The sequence below is a fragment of the Canis lupus genome, chromosome 17 (genome assembly GCF_011100685.1).
Source record: "Canis lupus familiaris isolate Mischka breed German Shepherd chromosome 17, alternate assembly UU_Cfam_GSD_1.0, whole genome shotgun sequence".
NCBI lineage: Eukaryota > Metazoa > Chordata > Mammalia > Carnivora > Canidae > Canis > Canis lupus.
This window is the reverse complement of record NC_049238.1, coordinates 36172461-36192371: the sequence shown is the minus strand read 5'-3', so window position 1 is coordinate 36192371 and position 19911 is coordinate 36172461. Positions and strand designations below refer to the sequence as shown.

The 19911-nt window shown below is 43.3% G+C and overlaps 1 long non-coding RNA gene across 2 annotated transcripts in view; it reads left to right on the top strand.

The window, feature by feature from the left end:
• Positions 1-19911, top strand: part of LOC102156183 — a 106531-nt gene that overhangs the window by 24594 nt on the left and 62026 nt on the right. The window contains exons 1-4 of one of the 2 annotated variants that reach the window (XR_005372407.1): positions 3061-3075; positions 3169-3288; positions 17773-17985; positions 18111-18270. This is a non-coding gene — a long non-coding RNA (uncharacterized LOC102156183). Of the gene's footprint in view, positions 1-3060; positions 3076-3168; positions 3289-17772; positions 17986-18110; positions 18271-19911 lie in introns of those variants that run through there. The other variant, XR_005372406.1, reaches the window with a different exon arrangement.

Here is a 19911-nt window from a genome sequence, read left to right as displayed (position 1 = left end):
ACCATTATCTTGAAGGGCTCATTGCCTCCAGCCTTTCCACCACCTCATGGCTAAAGAGACCTGCTTTACCACCATGCCTGTCCCTTTAGCTGATCTTGTGCCCACCAAGCCTATCATTGCCTTTGTTAGTAGTTGCTTTTGTGTTCTAGGAGTTTGTGTGACCAGGAAGAAGGACTTCAGTCCTGCCCCCACCTGCACGCACACGCACACTGCCCACTTTAAGCTGACAAGGAAGGCAGCATTAGACTTTTATCATTATGAATGAAGGTACAGAAGTCACAGTGCAGCCTCTTAAGTACAACTTGGGAAGCCTAATTCAGATATCGGAAACCAACTCAGGGAAGTCGATCGTGTGAAATGTACTCAAGAATGAGGTCATTCATATGTCCATTCAACAACTATCTTTTGAGTGTCTGGAGTGTGTATGGCACTGCCTGGGCCCACCAGCGTGAATAAGAGAGGCAAGTGTGTGGGCAACTTTGAGAGACATGGTTCTACCCTGCTTTGCCACGGACTTAAGTCAAAGTCCTTGAATCCTGTCTGCCTCACTTGCATCTTCCCTATAATAGTGAGTAGTTAAAAGTCAGGGTCCTAGAGCAAGATTATCTAAGTGCAAGTCCCTCCCTGCCACTTCTGCATCCCCTTGGGTGAGCTGCTGAATGTCTCTGGGTCTGTTTCTTCATTTATAAAGTGCCTGCCTTATAAAGCTGTGGGAGGATTACGTGAGAAGATGCATGTTGCTTAGCCCAGGGCTGGGGCACAGTAAAAGCTGTGTACATGTCAACTACATAGATGATAGTGCTGATGAAGATGATGGTAATGGTGACAACAATGATGATGATTGTTTCCATTTTAGAATTTGATTATACTTTCCTCACTTCTGAAGATATGCGTTTTGTCTATTTTTCCTATGGAAGAGAGAACACTTTTCCACTACAGATGGACCCCTTTGCCTCCCTGTCTCTCAGGGTAGGGGAGGTTTCAGAACAACTCTTGATTGGTGCAGATGCCCATACAATTCTATAGAAAGTAGCACCTAACTTAGGAGCATACATTTGGTCCAAAGTATTCTTTTAAAGTCGTTAACTGTCATTGTATTTTTCCAGAAATAAACAGATATAAATTGCCCATAGGTCTGCCCACTGAAGATACATTTAACTCTTAACATGACTTGCGTATAGCACTAATACAACCAACCTGAGCTCCCAGTCCTGGGAACTAGAGGGAGGTAAAGGGATAAGAAACAGGGAAGAAGAGATTGGAGGGCAGGGATGCTGAAGCAATATTTTGAAATAGAGAAGTTTATCAATGATCACCTATACCACTGGTTCTCAACGTGGGGTCCACCTCCCCATCCATCTGCTCTTCTTTTGCTGAAGCCAAGCTCACTTCCCCATGGGGAAAAGGTCAATGAAGGGACAGTGAGCTGAGAAGGCTGACCCATACCCAGTAAGAGTGCTAAGCACGTATGTATCTTTGGAGTCATTGGCTCCTTCCCAAAAAAATGCTTGTGAACTCAAATTGAGTTGTAATTGTCAACATTTAAGGGAGTTTGTAAAAAGTCACTATTCGGTAAACTGTATCATATGGTACAGTATGTGTCAGGCACGTGCTAGGTGCTGGAGATACAGAAGTTATCAAATAGGCAGAACCTGTTCTCATGTTGCTGTGTTTTTGGAAAAAAGATGTTTTGCTTCACAAAAGCCAAATCAGACCCCAGGGAGCCTGGCAGGGGATCCACTCTGGGGTCAATGCCAGAGACTGCTCAGCTTGCTATAGCTGCTGTCTCCCCTCATCCAAATCCAGAGCTCACTGCAGTCTCAAGCCCACTTGCTGTGCATTCCAGACATGGGTGCAAATGCTGAGTACCTTTGCTGTGAGGTGAGTGTGAGTTGAGACAACTCTTTCTTCTGGAAATTAAAAAGAGCAGTCCCACTATCTCATCTTGCAATTGCTAGCATAGTTTACTATTTTCTTCTTGTGTCTAGATTTTTCCCTGCTGCGGCTCGGGACACATCCCTAGTTCAAAGCTGGTGTGTGTTTCTGCAGGGAAGAACCTCTGGATTGGTAAGGCTGCTTAGCAGGCAAACAAAACTGGCCCTGCAAGTGGGCAGCTGAACAAGTCTGGGCATGTCCTGCCTTCCGTGACTGTCTTAGTTCTGGTTTCTGTTCAGTGGATGAGGAGCAGACCCACAACTTTGGAGTGAACTTGCCTTTGTGTACTGAAGATGTGGTGGGACAATCCCACTGAGGACCATGGAAGCTTTAGCCTGAAAATGGTCCCCACTCTAGGCTCTAGGGAGTTTTAATAATGAGGAAAATACTCACATTGTAATATTAAGTGAAATAAAGCAGTGCACACTTATGTATACAGTGTGAATACATCTATGTAAACAGACTAGAAGATTAAGGGAGAGAACAGGAATGAGCAGAAGGAAATGCTTCAAAACATTAATAGTGCTTGGCTTTAGGAAGTGGGATGAATGGTCTCTACTCCTCTGTATTGTCTAGATTATCCCCAGTGTTTATAACTTTTATAATAAAGACTGTATGAACTTTTTATATAGAAGACATACATGATTTCAAGATCTTAATACTTTCCCTGCAGTTTTAAGAACATCTGATATAAGAGTGGCAGGCACCTGGGTGGCTCAGTTGGTTAAGCATCTGCCTTCGGCTCAGGTCATGATCCTGGAATCCATCCTGTCAGGCTCCCAGCTCAGCAGTCTGCTTCTCCCTCTCTTGCTGCCACTCATCCTGCTTGTTCTCTCTCTCTCTCTTTCTCTCAAATAAATAAATAAAATCTTAAAAAAAAAAAAAAAGAACATCTGATAAAAGAAACCCCGGTTACACTGACCAGCAGATGCTATCTTGATTAATATGTATTCTTTCACCATTAACCAGATAAATGTTAAACAGAAGCTGGTGGGAGCTGTTGTTAGTTGAGTAATCAGTGGATGAAATCACCTATGAAATGAAAACAAAGCAAAAACAATATAAAAACAAAAATTAACATTACATGAACTACATCAGAAGAAGACTACCCTCCTTGGGGCAGGTTAAGAAGCCTCCTAGGTAAAATGAAAGTATTTTACAATCATTTTTCAAGCACAAAATGAGCAGAAAGATACACAGTCTTCAATGGTGTTTTCCTTTACTGTTTTGCAGATCTGTCTAGAAACTCCAGTGTCCAGGGAGACAGCTCAAGGATGACCATCTTGCTTGAACTTGGCAAGTTCCTTGTTGCGATTTCTAACATGGAATTGTGAAATCATCCTGTTGGAAACTGTGAGTGCCTTGATCAATTTTTTAAAAATCGTCATATTTTAAAATATTCATATGTTTGTTGTAGACAATAGTATTCTCTCTCTCCTTCCTTTCTTCCTTCCTTCCTTCTTTCCTTCCTTCCTTCCTTCCTTCCTTCCTTCCTTCCTTCCTTCCTTCCTTCCTTCCTTCCTTTCTTTCTTTCTTTCTTTCTTTCTTTCTTTCTTTCTTTCTTTCTTTCTTTCTTTCTTCTTCCTTTTTTTCAGTACACTGCTGTTCATTCAGTCATCCAGTGACAAACATTTTGGTCACCTGTAGGAGTGTGCATGTGGGTATGGCAGGATTTTTCCATCAAGACCTTTCAGTCTTGTGGGAGGGGTAAAGGATTATACTAAAATATGAAAGCAAAACAGGGAGCAGTTGGCCGCCTCACTCCTGTGCACACCCTGTCCCTTCCCTGGCTCAGTTCCTCTGTGTGCCAATAACATCTTCCATATATGTAGGATTATGCCTCTCCATTGGGAACATGGACCCATTCTTTCCTTATGTCATAGATCAGATGCTATGGGAGGGCATTGATGGCTCATCCTGGACCCATACTGTGGCAGACACTGCTAGTTGCCAACTGAGATCCCTTTTCCCTTTCTTGCTTAATTCAAAAACACATTGTATTTCAGGTGACAAAGTGTCCAGTGGAAAGACTACATTTCTGAGACTAGATTGTAGCTAGGAGAGGTCCGTGTGACTTAGTTCTACATGTGGAATTCTTACGTAGGATTTTCAGTGAGAATTCATAGTGGTGGGGCTGGGAGTGGTGTTATGCACTTTCCCCATCTTCCATCACTTCTTCCTACTGTTCATCTGGGGAATGTGGACTTGCTAGCTGGAGTTCCAGCAGCCATCTTGGACCCAGAAGTCACGTGGAGGTTGAAAGCCATTCTCCATGGTTAATCAGAAAGATAGGTGCCCCCATGCCTAGTGAACTTTGGGGCTGCCACTTCAGCCTGTGGTCCCTGTGCCAGACTCCTTTTACCTGAGACAGAAACAAAGTCCCAACTTAAGCCATTGTTACTTTTTTCAGAAACATGCACCCAGACCAAATCCTAGTTGATGTACTTGCCCAACTGTGTGACAGGTGGTGAGGCACGCTAGAATGATAGAACTACCAGTACCACATGAAAGGGGAAGGGGAGGGTCCACCAGGAAAGGGGGCTGTTAGGTAAAGTGACAGCATATCTACTCCAGAGTGCTGCCACTTGCTGAGGGCTTACTAAAGGCCCAACCAGCCCTCTGCTAAGTACTCCACCTGCATCATTATTGAATCCACACCAACATGGTGTGACAAGACTCTCCTATGACCACAGTTATTCTCAGTTTACAAATGAGGGAACAGAAGCCCAGAATGGTCACTTTCTCAATACCACTTAGTTGGGAGGTAGGTTCCAATCTGGGTCTGTTGGACCGAGACACAAACCTTTGCACCCTACACAGACCCCAAGAAGCTGTGTATATGTGGAAGCTGAAGAGTGGGTTAATCAGATCTGTGGCTTTGTCTCATCACAAAAGTGAAAGAAGCAGTTCAGAGAAGGGAGTGGTGCATGGCAAGCTGGAGACAGGAAGACATGGGCAGACCCTGCCATACCATTGCTCCTGCAGTGTGGGTGGGCAGTGCCTCTGGGTAAGGTTGGGGTGAGGGAGCCTCAGGCCAAAATGCTTTCCATGTCAGTTCTCCCAAGCCTTCACTGGGGTCGATCCCTATTACATATGATATTTAACTTGGAAGTTTCCATAAAGAGCCATTCTAAATTAAATGAACTTTCTTAAGTTCATGTTTGATTAACAACATTAATGACCCATCTGTGGCCATTAGGAAGTGTGCTCATATTTTTTCAATACAGTTCAAATTTTCCAATTGACTATCAATCGGAGAAGGACAAACATTATATGGTCTCATTCATTTGGGGAATATAAATAATAGTGAAAGGGAATAGAGGGGAAGGGAGAAGAAATGGGTGGGAAATATCAGAAAGGGAGACAGAACATGAGAGACTCCTAACTCTGGGAAACGAACTAGGGGTGGTGGAAGGGGAGGAGGGCGGGAGGTGGGGGTGACTGGGTGGCGGGCACTGAGGGAGGCACTTGACGGGATGAGCACTGGGTGTTATTCTGTTTGTTGGCAAATTGAACACCAATAAAAAATAAATTTATTATTTAAAAAAATACAGTTCAAATTTTCGATTATGAGCTTTTTCAAAGGGAAAACTCAGATTGCTTGAGGCATATGTGTCCATGAAGTGAAAATTGAGAAGCTAATACTACTGCTAAAAAAAAAAAAAAAAAAAAAAATCACTGGGCTCCAAATCAAGACGTATAGCAGCAGAATAGGCTCCCCCGATCTCTTGGAAGTTTTCAGCAGACCAAAGAATTATTTGGACATTAAGAGTTTTGTTTGGTTTTTGTTTTTCCAGTTATCAAGCCTAAGAAACTTCCCAGTTACACCAAACCATGCAAAATGATGAAGACTATCATCCTCCATTGTTTACAATGGAGAGAAGCCATTCATAAGTTCTTCTTATTAGCCAAGAATGGGAAATTTGATAGCCTTGACTCCTAATAATTTTGCTTTATGTTTTTCTTGTTAACATTTCAATATAGTCTGTCTTCACCAAACCAGAAACAGCTGATGCAGACAATAACTCAGAACATTATTAACGGGTTTGCCAGGACTAAATAATATCATGGGAAGTTGAACAGTTACTCATGGATGACGCACTCTTTACAAGCACTCATCTAACACCAGGCTATAATGCTTTCTCCATTTGAGCACCAATTCTCTTGGTTTTCCTCCAACCTCACTGGCCAAGGATGCTCAGATCCCTTCCTGTGTTTATATGATCTCTCTCCCTCTCTATGTCTCAGCCAGAGCATATCTTTAACTCCATCTCTAGAACATTAACTCTCAAATCTGCCTCCAATGTTGACATTTTCCCAGAATTCCAGGCCTACTCGACATCTCCACATGGCTGCCTGATACGCACATCCAAATGAAGGTGACCAAAACAGAACCCACGATTTTACCCTCCCCTAGACTGCCTCCTTTTGCACCACACAGTTGGTCAAACTAAAAATCTCAGGGTTATGCTTGATTAATGTGTCTCTCTCTCTCACTACCCCCAAGCCCAAACCATTCATCAGCATTACTTCTCAAACCTTTTTCTAGTAGGTCCCCACCTCTCCATCCCTGCTGTCATCATCAGACCAGACCCAAAGGGACACACTGGACTTCAGTTTCCACCTCGTCCTACATGAGTGATTTACACTTAGCAGTAAGAGCTAGTCTTAGAAAATTCAAATTGGACCATGTCATTCTCCTGTTTAAAACCATCAGTGCAGGGCACCCAGGTGGCTCAGTGGTTGAGCATCTGTGTTTAGCTTGGGCTGTGATCCTGGAGTCCTGGGATTGAGTCCCACATCAGGTTCCCCACAGGCAGCCTGCTTCTCCCTCTGCCTATGTCTCTGCTTCTGTGTTTCTCATGAATAAATAAATAAATAAATAAATAAATAAATAAATAAATAAAATCTTTAAAAAATAAAAAAATAATAAAACTCTCAGTGCCTCCTCATTGCACTTAGCATAACATCTGAGCTCCTTTCCTGCCCCCTCCCTGGCCCATCTTCTCTTCCTGTTGCTGACCAAGCATCAGCCATGGTGGCCTCTTTTGTGTCCTGTGGCACCTCAGACTCCTTTTGGTTTGAGGGGGCCTGGGCATTAGCTGATTCTTCATCCTAGAATGCTGCTGGCTGGCTCCTAGCTGTCATACAATTCTTCAATTCAATGACATCTCTTCAGAGTGACCTATCTAGATGGCCTGCTCATCTCAAGTAGTTTTCTCTTTCCTATGCTAATTTTTTCACAGTTCATGTCACTAGCTTGTATTTTTCTTGTGCCCTTATTTTCTGTCTCTTTGCATTAGAACATAAGCTTCATGAGAATAGGGCCCTTTTCTGTGTCTTTCCCAGTCAGGCCCAGGGCCTTCCTCAGGGCTTAGCATTTGGAAGGCATTCATTAAATGTTTGTTGGATGGTTGAGTTCCAAACTTCTTGCATTTTGCTCCATGCAGTCTGCTATCTTCTCTCTTATAGTCTCTTTGTTAAGTAATGTTTTGTAATCCTGCAGCTCATTCAGAGTCACTGAGTTTTATAAGATGCTGCATATTTAGTATTTGATTCATTCATTTAAAATTCTAGACTTTTGGTTTTTTTAAGATTTTATTTATGAGAGACACAGAGAGAGAGAGAGAGAGAGAGAGGCAGAGACACAGGAAGAGGGAGAAGCAGGCTCCCTATGGGGATCCCCATGTGGGACTTGATCCCAGACTCCAGGATCACGCCCTGAGCCAAAGGCAGACACTCAATCTCTGAGCCACCCAGGTGTCCCTAAAATTCTAGACTTTTGATTATATCCCATGACTCAAATATTGTATTGAAAGGAAAACTTTCAAATAATGAACCACACATACCTGGCATTTTACCAAGTCAACGGCATTTATGAATAATAGCAGATACTTAGAAATCATCCTGATTATGTAAGCATTTAACATTTATTAACTTTTAATTCTCATGTAGCTCTGTGAAGTTGGAACTGTTTTTGCCTTCATGTGCAAATGGGCTGAGTGTATTAGTTTTCTAATGCTAAGTGAGTGCCTTGAATGGCTCCCCTTTATTAGTTCATAGTTCTGTTGGTCAGAAGTCTGAGTTCTCTGGGTTCTACACACAGGCTCTCACCCATTGAAATGATGGTGTCATCAGGGCTGAGCTCTTATCTGAAGCCTTTCAGTGAAAATCCACTTCAATGTTCATCCGAGTTGTTGGCAGAGTCCAGTTCCTTGTGGCTGTAGAGCTGAGGTCCCTGTTTCTTTGCTGGATCTCAGCTCAGAAAGACTGCCCTCAGCCTGGGCATTCTTGTGCTTTGAGTCTCTGACTTCTTCTGCTTGCAGCCAAGAAAAAAATCTCTGCTTTTAAAGGGATTACCTAACGGCTCCTGGGTAGCTCAGTTGGTTAAGCATCTGACTTTGGCTCAGGTCATGATCTCAGGGTCCTAGGATTGAGCCCCATGTTGAGCAGGGAACCTGCTGCTTTTGCTCCCCCTGCTTCTGCTCTCTTTCTCTCTCTCTGTCAAATAAATAAAGTCTTTAAAAATAAAAATAAAAAAGCTTACCTGACAAGGACAGGCCCACCTTTATCTTATGGTCAATGGACGTGACCTTAATTACATCCCTTCCAGAAGATCTCTTCCCAGAAGTACTTAATGTTGGACTAAATAACCAGTAATAAGAATATCATTACTCTGCAAAAATGAGTTGCCCAAATTGCAATCCATGCTCACAAATGATTTTAATTAGAAAAAGTTCTAGAAATACCATATCAAGTGTTTAGTTTTTCCTTTTTTTTTCTTTTTTACCACCTGGCAGTGACAGGAACAGCACTGAGATTGTCAGTTTAAGTCTAAGATGGTGCTTTTTAGGGGTAAAAGATGAGGTGCCAGGACTGACCTTGAGCAGTTGTATGATACAGCTCCTGGCTCTGTCGTGGTGTTGGCAGAAGCGCATCTTGTTCCAAGTGAATGAATCAGACACATGAGAATATGATTTATTTGAGTTGATGTTTCCAAGAGATGAGTGTCTGTGTCTGAGGAAGACAGCCACTACTCTATACATCTGCCTGAACTTTGCCTTGGAAAGGCCCTGGGTGCCCATACTCCCTGCAGTATAGATCAGAAGTCAGAGCTCCAGTTCCCCATGGCCAGAGTTTCTAGCTGGCATTCAGAAATAGCCCTCTGCACTGCATGTAGGCTGCTATTTCTTAGAAAGCTGATGCCCACAAGGTTGTTGGTCCATGCCATCAGCCATGATATCCTCAGTTCTGAGGTTCCTTCATATTTTAATTCACAAGAGAAATAGATGCAAACTTGAGAATCTGGATTCTTTTTGCACCTATTATTTACTAATTTGTCAGATGTCACCTCAAGCCATGGTGTGAATCATTGCCAACCATAAGGCTGAAAGTGGAGTATGCTTTTGTTGAGATTATTTGGTCCACCAATTCCAACCCCAACATGCCTGAATACCTGAGGAGTCCAGAATTAGCACAAACGATCTTTGTGTGCAAACCATTGCATTGTGTGTATTTTATTGTTCTTAAGAATCATGTGTGGCTTTTATCAGACCCCCAAAGTGGTCTTTGTGCACCCAAAGTTAAGAACAATTGGTCTAATCTAACCCTTTTCAAATGCAGAACTAAGTACCTTCTTGAGGATCCTGAATAGGTGACCAGTTAGTCACTGTATGAAAAATTCAAGGGACAAGGACATTCAGGATGTTTGCTGAAGGATGGATGCAGTGGTAGGGTGGCTTGTCCCAGCTTGAAAGAGCTAATTTGTGCCTTTCTTCCCAACTAACTTTCAGTCACATCATGTTGGTAGCTTGAAATTAGCACTAGAGGGAGAGTTTATATCAGAGAAGTCAATAAACACTACAAATCAGGGCTTGTTGTATTCATTTATATTTGGAAAGCCTATTAGCACACTGTTAGGTGGACATAAGGAAGATGGAGGGGATGACAGACAGGAAAGCCCAGGGCTCCTATTTCCATGACTGGGAGCATGAAGGTGCTGGCAGTGCCTATGGGGCCTTGCAGAATGACTATGACAACTGCTTGTGTCAGCCCAGGAGAATGGTCCTGTGGGCTAGGATGTGGAGTCTTTTTTTTTTTTTTTTTTTTTCTTTTTTTTTTTTTAATTGAAATTTGATTTGCCAACATAGAGTATAACACCCAGTGCTCATCCCACCAAGTGCCCTCCTTAGTGCTCGCCACCCAGTTACCCCATCCCCCCACCCACCTCCCCTTCCACAACCTTTTGTTCATTTCCCAGAGTTAGGAGTCCCATTCTAATTTTTCCCACTCAGTTCCCCTCCTTTCCCTTATAATCCCTTTCACTATTTCTTATATTTCCCATATGAGTAAAACAATATTATGATTGTCCTTCTGATTGACTTACTTCACTCAGCATAATACCTTCCAGTTCCATCCATGTGGAAGCAAATGGTGGGTATTCGTCCTTTCTAATGGCTGAGTAATATATATATATATATATATATATATATATATATATATATATATATATTCTTCTTTATCTATTCATCTGTCAAAGGACATTGAGGCTCCTTCCACAGTTTGGCTATTGTGGACATTGCTGCTATAAACATTGGGGTGCAGGTGTCCCGGCATTTCACTACATCTATATCTTTGGGGTAAATACCCAGTAGTGCAATTGCTGGGTCGTAAGGTAGCTCTATTTTTAACTCTTTGAGGAACTGCCACACTGTTTTCCAGAATGACTGTACCAGTTTGCATTCCCACCAACAGGGCAAGAGGGATGTGGAGTCTTTTAATGAAACATAGAAGGGGAAATCTGGAAATCTGGACAAGGAATCTTGGCAAATAGCCCAGAGCAAAGGCAAAAGGGAGGAGAGAAAAGAATGGCCCGGAAGGAGGATGATTAGTAAACTGGAGGCATTAGGATATAACATTTGGCTCACTGAGCATAATGACATGTCATAAATCCCTTAAAGAGGGGAGGATAGGAGTGAGGGGCAATTATGTGCTTCAGCCCACAACCAGCATCCAAATCTTAAGACTAATAGGGTGAGGGCATCAAGTCTCAGTAGCTATCTGTAAAATAACACCTCTAGGATTCTTTAATTTGGGGCCTTATGAAGATGATAAAAGAACTTATTGGGAAAAACCAAAACTAGACTCTAAAATTTCTACCTCATATAGAGGAGACACCAAGCTATAAAACCTATACATGGAGAATTGAACAAATGGGGGAAACATACCATGTTCATAGACTGGAAGACTCAACATAGAAAGGATGCTAATTCTTCCCAAATTGATGATATATGGGTTTCTTGCAATTCCGTTTAAAATCCCAACAGTGGGATAGTTTGTGGATACAGAGGGCTTGAGTCTAAAATTATATAGAAAAAAAATTTATATAGAAAGAAGCCAGAATGGCTAAAGAAATTTTGAGAAAGAAGAATAAAGGTGGAGGAATTGCACTACCTGACTTTAAGACTTACTACATAGCTACAGTAGCCAAGACTGTGTGGTATTGGGGAAGGGGTGGATACATAGATCAACAGAACAGAACAGAAAGTCCAAATACAGAGACACACAAAGAAGGCCAACTGATACTCTACAAACTTTCAAAAGCAATTCAGTGGAGGAAGGATAGTGTTTTAACCAAGGGTGTTGGAATAATTGGACATCGGGCCAAAAAAAAAGAAGAACTTTGATCAGGAAACTTGATCTAAACTGTGTACCTTGTAAAAAAAAAAAAAAAACAACTTAAAATTGGTCATAGATCTAATGTAGAACACTAAAACTTTTAGAGGAAAACAAGAGAAAAATATTCAATATCTAGACCTAGCATTAGGCAAAATTTTCTTAGATATGAGACCAAAAGCATAATCCATAAAAGAAAGAAATTAATCAACTGGACTTCATTAAAATGAAGACTTTTGCTCTGTAAAAGATACTATTGAAGAGGATGAAAAGACAAACCACAGACTGGAGAAAATATTTGCAAATCATATATCCTGATTTTAAAAATTACATCCATGGGGCGTCTGTATGGCTCAGTCCACTAAGCATCTGACTCTTGATTTCAGCTCAGGTCATGATCTCAGGGTTGTGAGATTGAGCCCTGCATCAGGCTCCGTACTCAGTGGGGAATCTGCTTCTCTTCCTCTTTCTCCCTCTCTCTCTCCCTCTTCCCTCTACCCCTCCCCTGCTCACACATTTTCTCTCCCTAAAATAAATAAGTCTTTAAAACAAATAAAACTTGCGTCCAAATGTATAACGGAAGGTATAACCTCAACAGTAAGGAAATAAGCAATTCAATTAAAAAGGAGGCAAGTATTTGGACAGACATATCACCAAAAAAGACACACAGTTGGCAAATGAGCACATGAAAAGACGCACAACATCATTTGTCATTACAGAGATGCAGATTAAAGCCCTGAGGAGATCCCATTACACACCCAAAAAAATGTCTGGCAGTGTCAGCTCAGTCAGTTAAGCGTTGGACTCTTCATTTTGGCTCAGTTCAGGATCTCAGGATCATGAAATCCAGCCCTGAGACAGGCTGCTCACTCAGGGCAGAGCCTGCTTAAGATTCTCTCTCTCGCTCTCCGTTTGCCCCATCCTCCCTCCTTAAAAAATACTGACAATAGCTATGCGGACAAGGGTGAGAAGCACTGGTCTCTCAGGCATGCGTTGGTGGAAATGCAAAATGGATGGTCCAGCTACTCTGGGAGACAATTCAGGCAGTTTCTTATAAAGATATACATACAGTTAACCGTATGAACCAGCAATCCCACTGTTGGGTACTTACTATGGACACATGAAAATTTCTATCCATGCAAAAACTTGTATGCAAATGTGCACAGAAACTTTATTTGTCATAGCCGAATATGTCTCTCAACAGGTGAATGGATAAATAACCTGTGGTATATCCATACAATGGAATAACACTTATAAATAAATAAAGGAATAAATATAAGCATGCACAATTTGGATGGATCTTAAGAGCGTGTGTGTGTGTGTGTGTGTGTGTGTGTGTGTGTGTTGGGGGGTATTTTGAAGCAGAGTGTACCTCTGCATTCCAAGTGCAGCCTCAATGAAGCCCACTCGGCACAGCTGGCCTCCCCCAGCTCGGGGCAAAGAGAGGCTAATCCCCATGGAAGTCAGTCCGTGGGGTCCACCCCCATGACGAGGTACACTCCATTTCATTGATATTTTCACACTAACCTCCTCTTTTTTTTTTTTTTTTCTTCACACTAACCTCCTCTTGAGGAAGCTAGGCTTCATCCACCATCCAACCTGTGCCACCGTAGACACTGCTCTCTCGTGTTTTTCTTCCTCTCTTGCAAACACATGCATCTTCTTCTTTTTCCAAATCCTGCCTCTTCTATCCCTCTCAGCCATCCTCATTACCTTAGTGAAAAACACCACCTCTTCATCAGAGGGGACTTTTAGTTGGATTTGTAGTTGTTTCAGGTTTTTAGTTGAAAGACTGTAATCAGATACTACTTGTCATTACATTTAAAAAATTGATGTCACTTTTGCTGCAAATGATGAAAATACCAGAGCGTATGGAACATGCCCGTAGTAGCCCCTCCTCGACTGGTTGGTATCCGGTGCTGTGGAAGGGGAACCCTCCCCAGGGCCAAGGCCTGCCCTTGAGCACTAGGTTCAGTCCCTCTTCCCAATTCCACCAAATTTCCTCTGGTCCTCTCCTGTGTCATTACGATCTCCCTTTGTAGTAAGTGTTTTCTATCAGTAAGTGTCCCGGTAAATTGTTATTTCTCTTAAGAACAACAACAAAGGACATTTCTCTGGACCTCATTTCCCTCTCCAGTTCTAGCTATTTCCAGAAAGTGATGTCTCTCCTCACTGTCTTCCACCCGTCTTCCCCTTTTCTCTCTTGTCTCTTTTCAGATCTTCACCAGCTCCTCCCCACATGGACCTCCCTCACCAAATGCAAGATGCTCTCCAGCCGCCACCCCCGTGGCCACACAGCCATGCTTCCACGAGTGTTTCTCCTCTGAAAGCATTCGTGTTCACTTGTTTCCTCAGGCACTACACTCTCCTTGCTTCCCTCCCACCTGGCTGGTCCCTGGTCCCCTATCCTCCCTCACCATCCCTTTCTGCTGGCTCATTTCACCCCCTAATCTGCTAAAGCCACGGCACCCCAGGCCTCAGTTCTTGCTTGTTTTTTCTATACTCATTCGTCTGATGAACTCATCCACCCTCATGGCTATATTCCATCTAACTTAAGATGCACCATCAAGTTCAACTTCCACCATGGAAGGAAAAAAACAACAGCACTGCCAATTAAACTCTTACATCCCATCATTCTAATCACAGGTGCTCCTTTGCTCTCAGAATCCCTGGGCTGCCCTGGAATGAGTAGTAATGCTTCTCTGGGTGGGAAATGCTTCCTCTGTGGGGAAACAGGATTCAGACTCTTCTATTTTTTCCTCCCAGTTCTCTTTACCACCCAGCCTGTGGGATCCCTATATGGTCTTGGGGAGGTATCACCTGGTAGGTACTATAATGAGCCCCGCCACATAGGATTGTGCATATCATGGACTATGTAAATTTACTCTCTGGGGTTGCACAGTGTACAACCTATACAACTATATATTGTTGTCTGAGTTCACCCAATTTTCCATATTTTTTTTCTTTCCTCATAATACCCTTTCCTAAACTTCAGAAACTTCAGAGTAAGACTGAGATTCTTGAGTTTTGGGCATTCTTCCCTGTCATCCCTGAGACAATGGCCATAGTCCTGGGCTTTGCTCCATTGGGCACCCCTTACCCTATCAATGTGAGTAAAAGTAGCCAGGCTGTAGCTGGCATAGATGTGAGAGCCCATCCTGGAATCAGTCATGGTGACAAGGGATGACATTCCCTTGTTTTGCTTAGTCTAATCAAAGCTCTGCCCTGGGTATGGAGTCAACCAAGTGTCAAGACTATGACTAACAGGGGAGGGATAAGATGAACGGGGGGCATCATGGATCTACTCCATGAGGTCAAAGCCAGGGGAGATATGTGGGAGATGGAAGTGACTGGAGCCTGTGTTGAGGCCCATAGACAGGAAAGGAGAGAAGAGGCTTATATTTGATTAAGAACAAAATCCTAGGAAAGAAGTGAGGATAGAGTGAAGGGTGGTGCTGGATTTGCAAGAAGGGAATAATGGATTCTCTCCTGAGCAAGAGGGTAGTGGGGAGACCTGTTTGCTCGAATAATGGAAGGATCATGAAGGACATTCCCTGATGCACTCATGTCCCTGATCGAGAATAGTGCTGTCTGTCCAGGCATTGGTGGCATGTACTTCTTGGGATGTGCTGGTGGGTAATTCTAACTCACTCTCTCCATCAGTGGGAACTCTTAATGTTGTAAGGGATAGGTCACTCCAAGGCTCAGATTTTGATTTACCATTCAAACAATTAGAAAACACATCTCCCTTACACACATTTGCAGAATTTGGGAGACTATACCATGATGTGAAAGGATGTGTGTGTAAAAAGTATTTGAAAAGCCTTTTGTGGGAATTCCACATGGCCTGAGGGTTAGGAATGTGGGCTCTGACACCAGGCAGCCTGAGTGCACATCTGGGCCCTGCAACCTTGGGCAGGTTCCTGGCTCTCTCTGGGCCTCAGTTTCCTTGCTAGAAAGTGGGGATGACCTTACTCAGATTTTGAGGATCAGAGATTGTGAATACCTGTGCATGTTTAGGAGAATTACTAACATATAACAAATACTCTTCAATGTAAGTCATCAATATTTATGAGAATCCCATGACATGCTAGAATGCACTGTCCTCAGATTGTGCACTCTTCTGGAGTGAAACTTGTTTATTGTACTAATTCAATGAAACCTAAATTTTTACAATGCTATTTTCATTGGCAAAAGAACACGTAGACATTTAAAAATTGTTTCCATTTCACCATGTTTAGAGTGTCACCATTGTTTCCTTTCTGATGGAGTATGCAGAAATTAGCCAGTTGATAGAGAATACACTCTAGAACATTCCGTATTAACAATTATGGGAGACAGTGCTACTGATACACCTTAATGAATGTTTTATTTATGAATATGCTGGGAATGGCCTCCCCCTTCTCACTAATATTCTCTCCCTACTTCCCAGCTCAAATGAGAAGAGCTCTGGATGGAAGTGCAATCAGGAATTAAGACAGCATTCATAGGATCATTCAATGCAGCACCAAATACAGTTCCAGTGACCTTCCACGGTGACGGCCCAAATTGCTGCTTTAGGAGGAGACCCAGGTTCATGTCTGAGGCCTTGCTCTAGAATATTCCAAAAGGCTCGCTGTAACAGTGTTACTGTGGAAAACCCACGGCTGAAGTGATGAGGCCTCTGGCAGGGTCCTTCCAGCGGGAGGGTGTGGCCACCACATGGAGCCTACATTTCCCAATTATTTCAAATTTCTTTAATTTATTCCTGGTGATTTTTAAAAATTAATATTTATTTTTTAGTTCCCTCTCAGGGACTAATGAGTTGACTTAATACAAGTCTTCATAAATAAAATAAGGTCTGGCTTTCTATATATAGGACAAAAATCACAGCCTACGCCCCTGTGGACTCTTGGCATCGGTGTAGACTTCCCATGGCTGCTGGGTCCCCACCGGGTACAAGATGTCCCTTGGGGATGACACACAGCCTTGCTAAAGCCCTGTTTTCAGGCTGTTCATGAGGCTGGTGTCCCCAAGCCCCATTCTCCCCTAGAGAAAAACACAGCGATGAATTGCACAACAAAGCCATCCCTAAATTCCAGAAAACCAACAGGCTTTCCACTCTCCTGGGGGGAAAGAAATCCCTGCAAGAAATGAGAGTATTTGGCCAGTTGGCACACTGCAGATTTCAAGGGAAGTCAAAGCACTTGGTCCTGATAGAAAATGCCACGACTGTCTTGTTAAAAGAACCTAATAGAATACTGAACAAGTATTTTTTCCCCTAAGATGAACTTCGCTGTAAATGGAAACTGAGTCTTCTGACCCCTCCGGAGTGAGGCCCACTGCACATTGCACATGTGGCTTGCCTGTGTCTCCTGTCATCCAGCAAAATGTAATTTCCATATTTTCTCTGTATCCTTTAGGGGTATCAGAGTGTGGCCTACCCAGCAGTAGGCATTAAGTCAAAATGTGTTTTTAAGAGCTCCAGTGTTCACTCATGGCCTTGTGTGTGTGACCTTCCAGAAACCATGGTTGTCCTGATGCAATCAAGGGCTTCTCGAGAGGCAGCTGAGCATCACGCGGATCCTGCTCTCCTCCATAGTCTCTCATAATTGAAAAATGCAGGAAGCTGTGGAAGACTGCCCCACCCCCGGGATCATTCCAAAGAAAAACTGGGTGGCAGAGACTACTCTCTGCTCTTGCCTCTTAACATGCACCGACAATTTTTAAAAGTTCGATTGTTACACCTTCATTTCATTTCTTGGGATTTTAATATTCAAGTCTGGCAAAATCTTGCAGTCTAAAAGACAGAGAGAAAAGATTTTGTAAGTCACTTAATCCCCAAAGCAGAGCACACACCCTCCTAATAAACAACTTTGAAGAGATCATGATTTTAGAGCCCACGAATAGGTTATGTCAGAGGAAGAGATGCAGAAGAAACCATGCACTGAAACAAGTCTTGCCTGGGCAATGTAGACCCCACCTCCTTAGAGAATAAGGCAATATCCCGTTCTCCTGCCTTCTCTGAAATGCCTTGAAAAGAGCAAGAGTTTCGTAGGAGCAGGAGCGTTGCAACATATTACAAAATGTCAGTGTATATTTGAAATTCAAATGCACATGAGAGTCATGCATTTTATTTTTCTGTGGTTCAGATCTCCTAAATAAAGCATTTCCCCTCTGTAGGCGCTCCGCCCCCGCCCCGACCCTGGGGGGCTCCACATGAGGTCAGCATCTGGGTCGCTTTGCCAGGGTCAGAAGACTGTTCTTCCAGGAAGGGCTGCAGAGACCCTGGGAACGGGACCAGCCCAGCTCACAAGTATGAAGAGAATGTCGGAGAGGAAGTGGTGGCTGTGAGTCAGCATGAGTCATCTCGTTCCAATGAGAACGAAGACTGAGGTGTGCGCGCTTTTTTTTTCTGCCTTTTTTTTTTTACTCTTTTTTTTTTATTCTTTCTTTTTCCTTCTTTTTTTCTTTTTTCTTTTTTTTTTTTTTTTTTACTTTCTTTTTTTTTTTGGTCTCAGTCATGTGGACATCATTGGGAATGGAGGGAAAGAGTGACTGCATGGCTGGTGCTTGCTGAGCCGCGGGCTGGTATTCCAGAAGGGCTGTGCCTGAGTCGGTGTCTGCTTCAGACCTTCGGGGCCCCGGCGGCGGGAAGGTGGAGTCAGCCGCTTGTCCCTGGTGAGTACGTCTCTGTCATTTTTGCCATCATTTCTGCCGTCTGCCTCAGAGTCTAGATGGGTTAAAGCTGTTGCATCTTGGAGGGGACACTGCATTCGAGACTTTGAGGGTCCCTAATTTTAGAGCAGTTGCTGCGTCTGCCCCGCCCCATCGCTACTGTATTTCAGCCTGCTGTCTCAGGGCTTAGCTGGGAGAATGTCCATACTCGGGCTACACTGTCGTCCTGGAAGAGGCAGTGATGCTCGGTTGGAAGCTAAGCGGTTCCAGACTCCGCTCTGGAGCCCCAGTGAAGTTCAGAGATGGAGGTGGGTGAATCGGTGCTCACCCAGGGGGACTGAGGTTGGGCCAGCTTCCGCTTCTCAGAGGTGGAGGGAAGACAGCCCCCGAGAAGTTTCTGGCCGCGTGGTCTGAGCTGCCCAGTTTTTAAGTGCAAGAAATACAATAGAGAGGCAGAATTTTGGCATGTGAATGATTCTGGGAACTTACTTTATGTCTTTTCTTTTTGCTTGCGAGTGAATGTCCCAAACCGTAGTAAAATCAGAAAGAAAATATGCAGGGGTCTGGGGGCTGGTGCCTAGGGGCTGGGGTTGGGGAGGGTGAGGGTTGGGTTGTTGAGTCCCTGAGGCCTGATATGACCTTGATAATGTGTTTCTCAGCCTGTTACTATTCTGAAGAGGCTTAGCTTTACAGTCAAGTAAAATACAGGAAACTTTTTTTTTTTTTAATGTCATTCTAGTTACTGTAAATGAACGGTTAAAATGTCATAAATACCTTGTGATAAACATTTTTTGAATTTGCTTAAAAACCTGCACATCAGTAGGCAGGGTATGACAGGGAGCTTTTTTCAGTAGAGTCATTTGAGTGTGTGGGCTTTCTGGGTTAATAATGAGTCAGCACCAGATTTCTATAATTGGAGCAGCTCTAAGAGAATAAGCGATATGCCCCCAAGCACAGCATGGTGGCTGGCTGGCCCTCCAGGAGGATCTGACTGTTTGGTCTTTGTTGAAAATCAACTTTGGGTGCCTCCCTTGTTTGGTGACCACCCCCCTCCCGCTCCCAGCTTCAGTCCCAGCTCTTCTGTGTCCTTGTGAAGCCCCTTTGCTAAGGGGTCCTTACACCGGACCCTCCCCTTCGGCTGAAGTTGACTTTTAGGGTCTGCCTTGACAGAGCTGATTGAGCATACGATTTGTTAAATTAAAAATCCAGAGTGTATGAAGGGTAGGGATAGCCCAGGGTTAAAGCTACATCTAGTGTCCCGCCATGTGACACCTGCGGGGGGCATCAAGTGGGAGCCGGAAGGGTCACAGCTTGAGCTTCAAAGCAGGCGTTATGCATGTAGCATGCAGCGGGGAAAGGGTAGGGGGTGGGAAGGTGTCACATTAAAATCAGAGAGCCAGATTCCAAGGAAGAAATCCTCCCTTGAACCTTACTCTTATAAACTGAGAAAAATGCCAAGAAAAAAATTATAACAAAAACAAAAACAAAAACAAACCTGGAGTTGTAGGCTGGTGGCTCTAAGGCCAAATGCATCCTATTTGAATCTACCCCCAACCCTCTCAAATTCTGTTGGCCTGCCCAGGATTGGTGTTTGGGTTCTTTTTCTTTTTCTTTTCTTTCTTTTTTTTTTTTTTTTTTTGTATT